We start from the raw sequence: 8,875 nt of genomic DNA, 5'->3' as shown, positions 1-8,875 counted from the left end.
ACATAAGTATTTAAGCCCGATTTTGTACACATTATCATGTATTTTGAAGGACCAGAAAGCAATAATACTATTATTGCCTTGATAGACCTCCAAGATTTCTAGATTGTTTCTGTAAATGTATGACTATTCTCTTATTCGAATTGGTGTTAAATCCTGACAGTTTCAGATGATCTGCGTTCTACTACAAATGATAAACTGCTTATAATTGAATATACGTTAGCATTCGTCATATACATTCATTCAGTTTTGCAACGATCTTTCGAAGAGGATGTAACACGGGGATATCCTTATATGGCCTCTTAATAGCTCCTCCAAAACTGATTCTTAAACCAGTGCAGGGTACTGTAATAAACAATAACTATTCAATGTTAAGAAATAAAGCACTTCCGATTGCGTAAATTTATAACGAAAGCTTTGCTACGTGCTTAAGTGCCTAATTTTGTACAGAACGAGTGTAGTTTTTATTTACGCATTCACCTTTCCTTTCATTAAAATTAGTTCATTTTTTATACTGTAAACTATATTCGATATATTCAATTATTTCAATGAAAAAAAGATAGAAAAGCGGTTTTTTTCTTTGGGGCGTAACTTAGAGTACAGGCATTAAGAATAAATGAACTCTTGTTTTACTTAATTACTAGTAATTGTTTAAAACAATTAGAATTTATATTACAGACAAAGAATAATATACCACTAGAAAATGAACAGTATATTTTAGCTGTATTTGCAACTCGTAGCGCATTTGAAATAATTTGTTTATTTTGCTTATTTAACGAGGATTAGACATAAACTATTATTAGTCATATTATTTAACACTAAAACATAAAGAAATAATTAATTAAAAAATTTTAATAAGAATTCTGTATACTGACTTAATTTCTCCCACATTATACTAGGGCGGGGTGATCCATTTGCTTTGCATACCAAACTAACCATCTGTCCTTCAGTTGCAGACATATTTTCAGGTTCCTTTATCCACGTAGGAGGTGCTACGAATTAAAATTTTCTATTTTTATATGAAATATGTATGTTCTTTTAAACTAAGTTAATAAATATATGTTTTTTAAAGTATTTATAATATTTATATATATATATATATATATACACGAATAGAGAATGTTTGTTAAATTCTAATATATATATATATATATATATATTGTAAATATATTGTCGATTAATCAAATTAATAGATAATATGGCATATATTAAAAAATAATAAAATGTGTTTCATCATCTTTACAACTCCATATTTTACGACTTTTTGTGTTTTATGAATTACATGTACTCTTAAAAGTATGTTATGACTTCCAACACAACAATAAGCATGAATACAGTTAACTAGTGAACAATTTTTCAAATTTTGTTGAGTACAAAAATTTTCCACATTTCCGAGAATGCTTAAGGATTGCACAGTTTTCATAATTATATATCATTATCTCAATATTAATGCTTATTGTCTCATTTAAACAGTCGGATGCCAAACTGCTAAGACATCCAACTCGTTATACTAAAATTAAAATGCATAATTTTGCATAAGCCTGAATTACTTAATTTTGCTAAATTTCAGTTGAGAAAATAAAATTTTAAGCTTTATATTATTATCCTTTTATCTTATTATCTTATTATCCTTTTAAAAAACTTTGCTTTGCAAAACTTACTTTTTGACTAATTTAGTATTTACTTCTAAAAGGTACCGATTTAACCCATTTTTTCCCCCAAAAAATTTGAAAATTGCTAATTTTCTCTCTATATATATTGATATAAAGAACGAATTATACTAGATGGTTTGAGTCAGGAAGACTGATTTTTAATTCTGCTTTAAGTGATTTTTCGGATGTCCTTTATATTAAATAACAAATAATTTTTCCCTATAAAACTAAAGTAGAACTAAAGTACTAAACATGAAGTACAGTACATATTGCTCAATACTGCATACATATCCTAATTTTATAAGCTTCAAGTTTCTAAACCGTTGGTTTAAGCTTTTAGCAAGTTTCAGCATACAAATTATAGTTTTATGAGCATCAAAATAAATTGATAAAATATTCAGTATCAAACAAAAGTAACGAGTAGCATACTTTCCATGACAAAAATAAGCATTTTTTTATTTTACACACAGTCGAAGTCTCTTAAATTTACATTTATATTAAATTTAAAGGAAAGGTCTTACCTTTTACAACGAGAACAGCAGAAAAGGAATCTTTACCGTCAGAATTGCTGACAACACATGTATAATTTCCACCAGAAGTTTTTAATATAGGGTCTATGACAAGATTAGATACCTTTCTGTGAGTATTTGACACACTTTCAATGTCTAAGATATGTCCATTTTTAAACCATTTAAAATTGAAAGGTGCTTTTCCAGACATAACTGAACATACCACGCTTAGAGTCTTCCCTATTTGTATACCTTCAGGAAACTGGAAGGGTTGAATAACTGGTGCTTCTGAAAAAAATTAATTTAGTAAATTTTAATGTAGAATATATATATGTGTGTGTGTGTCTTATGCTTGAGAGCATTTATATACACATTATGGCATAAACTATATTCTACTGCTAAGTAATCAGGCATTAAACATTTAAGTTAAATTCAAAGGGAATCTTTGAAAGATTAAGAAATCTCATACTTTTTTTAAGTATTTTTTGTTAAAACGTAAATGTTATGATCAGATTAAGAATATTACGGTTATAAAAACAAACACAAATACTGATGAATGTTTTAAAAATATCATAAGATACTAGAATTAATGTATAGCAGTATTTTATACGCATTAATTTAATTTTAAAGTATCAAAATAAATCGGTTACTTACCTAATGAATCAATATTTCCGATCGTCAACAGTAGTATCACAAATGGAAACACAGACACAAAAGCCATGCTCGAGTAATTATTAAGAGGAAAGTCTTGTTGGCAAAAACACGAAAGTTTGAAGATCAGGCTTCAGCAATAAAGCAAGCATTGAATCTGCATATAATTCTGATTGCTTCAAACACATAGCCATAAATAATAGTGTATATTCCTTAAGATTCTGAAGAACAGGCAAAACTGATTAGTCGCTCTCATAAATGCAACTACCTAATAACAATTTACCTTCATATCATCTCTTCAGTTCTATAATGGCGTATAACAACAAATACTTGTCTGAAAAAGTGTAACGAAGGAACTACTAGCGCCACATGTAGGCCTATATTGAAATTAAATGAGATATATTAAGCTTAAACCATTTCAAACACACTATAAAGAGCGAGTAAAAGTAAAGATCATAATCGAAATTTTAGTATAAATCGTTACATTCTGTATAAATAGTTACATTCAGAATATTTTTATTTCTTTGTTATCTCAAATAGTTTTATTTATTATGCGAAAACGTGAACGAAATAAACGTAAATACTTTAAAAATGCATAATTTATTTAATTTGCGAATTATATATTAATTAAAAATAAAAATGTAAAAGCTCTGCATTTGAGGAATGTAAATACCATTATTGCTTATTTAATATGCATATATGCTTGAAAAAATGACATTTACAGTTAGTAAACAGAATGAAAATTTAGCAGGTTTAAACTCCTAATAAAATAGTACCGATAAAGGAAAACTACTGGTATGATTTACTACACTTGAATTCTTAATTTTTCTTTAGTAATATCAAATAAGAAAACGTAATTCCGTTTTAAAATACAAACAGTAACATGGCAATATAATTTTTTATAATTGCTACATTTACATACTGCAGTACCAGTTTAAAGGTCTGAGGATGTCGCTCTTTAGTGAAGTTTACGGTCAGTAGGTGACTTTTACACCCATTATTCTTAATCCCTAAAGATATCGACAATAAAATCATGAAAATCCAAAACTTTAGGAAGTCTTATGCTTATTTAAAAGTAAGAATCTAATCGAGGAATACATAAGTAAAAGCTACTCCTCCATGTAGTCGCAACCTCCAGTTTTTCTAATAATATCATGTGAATGTTCTTCAAACTTTTTATAATATTTGTGGACTAATAAATCTATTTGCATATCAAGTGGCTTGATATCCATAATGGAGTAGAAGGCTGTGTTTTACACAAATCTCGGAACATTAAAAGTGATTGTCAGAGCTTTATTTGGTATCTTACTATGATACAGAGTAATTTATGTTTTACGTATTTACACACAGCGTGAAATAATGAAAAAATGCAACTGAATTCAAAACGATTCCTACTTTTATAAATACCTACACAGTACCAAATTACGAAAAACATCAAACATTTTATACCTACACTGAGCATGATGGAGTTAAAACTTGCGACTAAATTACGAGAAAAAAATTACAGATTGAGCTATTTCGGCAACTAAAATCCGCTAGGTTTTCGAAACGTTGCAAAATAATTGCATTATTAGTCAAATGGCACACTTCGAATATACCATAGTAAAGCAAAATAAAAATTTTATAATTTCATTTGGGTTTTTAATTAAATAATTGTCCGAAGTAATAATGTCCGGAATTAAAATTTTAAATTCTAAATTCATCTAATGTTAATTTCCCTTCCTCCAAAAACGCGCTAGCCACAGTACTTTTTTTTTTCAAAGTCAGCATTGTTTTACCGTAGAAAGAAACCTATATTCTCTAATATCAAACTGTACAAATTTCTTTATTTGATATCAGTGTTTAGTGATTTTTATCAGTTACTCATTCAGATTCGCATGCCTCAATCTATTATGTAGAATACATCTACGTTTGTATGTTGAGATTTGAAGTCTTACATTAGAAAGCAACTTTATGCTAGACAAAATATAATAAAACATTTATTACGATCAAAAGATATAAAATTTTCCTTGGAGTACGAATACAGTACTTATGCATTCATTTTCTAAAAATAATGCTCTTTTAAATAACAACATGAACACAAACAAGTATTATTCCAAAATGCAATTACTGAAAACATATTCCTAATTATGCGTTATTTGTATATAAATCTGTACATTTATACGTAATAATAGTAATTTAGTGATATAATAGTAATAATTGATACATATACTTTTCTAATTTTATTTCAAAAAGCATTTGGCAGAAAATGCGAAATATGAAGCTTTAAAACTAAACAAAAAGATAACAAAAATTCACAAATTATGTATAATAACGAAAATATATTCAGCGAAACTAAAGAACTGTTCAGAATGGAATTATTATTCATGTCAATATAAAATGTTTACATGCGCCCATCTAATAATAACGTCAAAACCGTATCAGAGTACAAGCATCAATACAGTTTATCTACATACAATAAATATGCGTATAAAGTTACCAAGCTTTCAGTTAGTTAAAGAGTTAAAAGCATTTATAATTAATATATGCATTTATATTCAAAAATGTATCTTTTAATTTAATCATGAAATCCTACCGTGAACAATGAGGAAAACAATTTTTTGTAACGCGTCTCCAACAGCATTGTTTGCTTCACATGAATATGATCCTTCGTTAGCTTTCGTTACAGGGTTGAAAATAAGCGTACCATTATTTAAATTGTTAAATACAGTGTTATAGGTCCCACCTAAAATGAAAACAAGCATACATTTATTTCTATACTAATTTTTAAATTATTTATAAATAAAAATTATAAACTCTTAGGAAAATTGAAGGAAAGCAGTAGTATTATTAATGGGAAAATCTCTGATCTTAAACTAATAAAATTATTAATGAACTAAGAAAATTTCTGAGTTCATTACTTTAAGAAAATACTTCTCATCAAACTCGAAGTATATCATTTACATAAACAGGTTTATTTCAAACATTTATTACACATTAGTTTAAATCTTTAAAATTTCTTTCCGTTAATTTACTGTAACTACTTGAAAGAAATTTTTATTATTCTCTATCCTGTTTTTGTACTCTGTCTAGCTCATTATTATAATTTTGATCACCATATTAACTATATTCGAATTTTTAGTCTCGTTTTCTGGTTTCTTGTAATAAGTATAACAAGGCTTGCTATGAAAAATTCAAATTATATCATTAAATTATTGAGGAGAAGTGTCAGAATTAGCTTAAGACGTATGAATTTAATATTGTTGCAAAATGTATTATAAAAGGAGTTTTAATTTAAAAACTGTCACGAAGTATTGAATTTATTATCCAGAATATTGCATGGATGGGGAATAAAATGCTGAAATAATATGTTTTATTTGTATGAGCAAAAACTAAAAATATTTTTAATTATTGGAAATGGAATGTATATACAATTGATTTCCTGTGACGTTTTATTAAGGTAGATTTAATCGAAATGTCCAGAAAGTATCATGGCAGACATAACCTGACTCAGAAAGCAACGGCACAAAGGAAATGATATATCAGGCAAAATATTTGTAGTAATAGTGCAAATTCATTGCAATAAAAAGCTAGAGAATTCTTTTAGATTTTAATTTATTTGAATGAGAAATAAATTTTGAAGTTTTTTATGTTTTAAAATGTTAATAAGTTCAGATTGTTAATTAGGAAGTAAAATACGTAGAAAGGTAAATAGTATTACTAAATCTGTATAAATGTAAAGAAATAAAATCGTCTGTTAGGATTCAATAATCCACAAATGTTTGTTATAAGTAGAATACAGAAGAAATGAATATGCAGCATATTCACTAACAGACCAGGATACCAGCTTATTTCCGAAAATATTTACGTTTAATTATAAGAGAAATATACTAATGTAAAATGCAATATTCGTCGAATATACTAATGCAATATTCGTCGAAAAAAGGAATCTTACATTAACGTAGATTTAGATTTAAAAAAGAAACTCTATCGATTTCGAAAGTGATCGAGCATATGTCCCTCTCCGTCAGGGACAAATGGTACCATGCTTACTAGTTCCACTCAGAAAAATTCACATAAAATTGAATTGGGAGTGATTGCATATAATTAGTCATGCTAAATTCTTTCGTTAGTAATAAATATTAGCTAACGTTAACATGTTAGGAATATCTAGCTCAAAAGGAACTCCATTCTTATTACATATCAACGTTTTAAAATACAAAAGTTTAAAACCCTATTTTTGACTAGAAAGGCATTGAATTTTATGCCGTAGCTAAAGAAATTTAGAATCTTGAAACTGTATAACTAAAAATATGATTATTTGCTAACGTTTAATTGCAACTATTCATAAAATCGTGTTTCGTACTTTAATGAATTTTCAACGCTAGTCAGAATACTTCTCCTTCAAACGGAATCCAATATTTATTACACATCAAAGTTTTATTAAATTTAAACTAATACCTTTATTTATAACGGAATTAAATTTCATGCCGTAACTAATGAAACAGAATCCTAAAAAGTATAATTAAAAATATGATTATTTCTCTATGTTTATTTGGAACTATTCATTAAATCTTGTTTCGTATACCGTAACAAATTTCCAATATTACTCATAATACCTTGAATACATACCAATGCGTCTCCATGTGATTTTAGGATTGGGAGACCCGTCAGCTAAGCAATGAAAACTTGCTGTCTTTCCTTCAGTAATACCAATATCTTGTGGCTCTAGTATCCAAGACGGTGGTGCTATAAATACAACTAAATATTAGCTCATGTAAATATTTTTAAATGCATTTAACTTCATTTATAAAGAAATGCATTAAAAGCATAAGCAGTAAATAATGAAGTTTAAGAAGTTCAGCACTTTTTAAGTGATTGAAATACTTTTATTTAAGAGTTTAGGTATGCTAAAATCATTTACATAATTTATAGCGACTGATTGTGACTAAAGATTTTACATTTCTCCCCCTCACATTAAACTCAATTTATAAATTCTTTTATATTCTAATTTTGAAAATTTTTTCAAAGCATTCTAACAAATAATGTCTTGAATTTCAAACCATAAAATGCACCTTTGCTTTTATTGTGTAAGTTAAGATAAACAGAAAATGAATTTTTTCCAAACATAAATTACTTATTTTATGAATCCACGTTTAAGAATAGTATATTAAACATTCAAACAATTCATGCTTTTCTAATAATTTGAACCAATGAATTTTTTATGCTTTTTTTCTTATTGAAATGCAAGAAAATTCTCCTGTTATATCGCATCTATATATAAAATAAGTGGGAAAATAAAAGGCAATATCGTACACAACAGATTTTATATTATATTTATACGAAAGCATTTCATCATTTTGGAATAGTAAATAGAACAGCGAATGATATCACATAATTTTGTTTCAAGTATTTTTAGTCTTTTTTTAAAAAATATTTTCGGTCACATTAAACCAATGACCAAAAAATAGCCTCCAAATAACAGAATATGATAATTTTAACTATCGAATTAATATCGAATTCAATAAGCAGGGAGAAATTTTCCAAAATTAATTGCCACATTAAATATTTTTTAAATAAAATAATTGTCATATTAGATATTTTTTAAATAAAATAATCTGAAGGAAACTTCAGCTACATATTTAGTAAAGAAAAACGCGTTTTAAGTATTCAAACGATTCATGATTGTTAAAATATCTTACCTTTAACATTCAAAAACGTTGAAAAGCTGTCTGTGCCGTATTGACTACTAACAGTACAAGTATAATTTCCAGATGTCTTTTCGGTTACGGGACTTATAATTAACCTTGAAAAATCATTATTTTCAATAATTTGTACGTTCTGATCATTTTTAAGAAGAAGCGAATTTTTGTGCCACTCGAATTTCAAAGGCGATTGTCCTCTGGTAACCATGCATGGAATGTTTACTTTGTCTCCTATTTTCACTGTGTGGGGGAACTGAAAATGCTGAATTTTTGGAGATTCTGAAAAAAAAAAAAAAAAAAAAAAGAAATAGCATATTATAAAACAAAATAATGTACGTAGAATGATTTTTAAATATTGTGTAATATACATTTTATTCCAACA

The sequence above is a fragment of the Stegodyphus dumicola genome, chromosome 6 (genome assembly GCF_044657685.1).
Source record: "Stegodyphus dumicola isolate Sdum_Otavi_A_Nest chromosome 6, ASM4465768v1".
NCBI lineage: Eukaryota > Metazoa > Arthropoda > Arachnida > Araneae > Eresidae > Stegodyphus > Stegodyphus dumicola.
The sequence above is the reverse complement of the archived record's forward strand: the minus strand, read 5'-3'. Positions refer to the sequence as shown.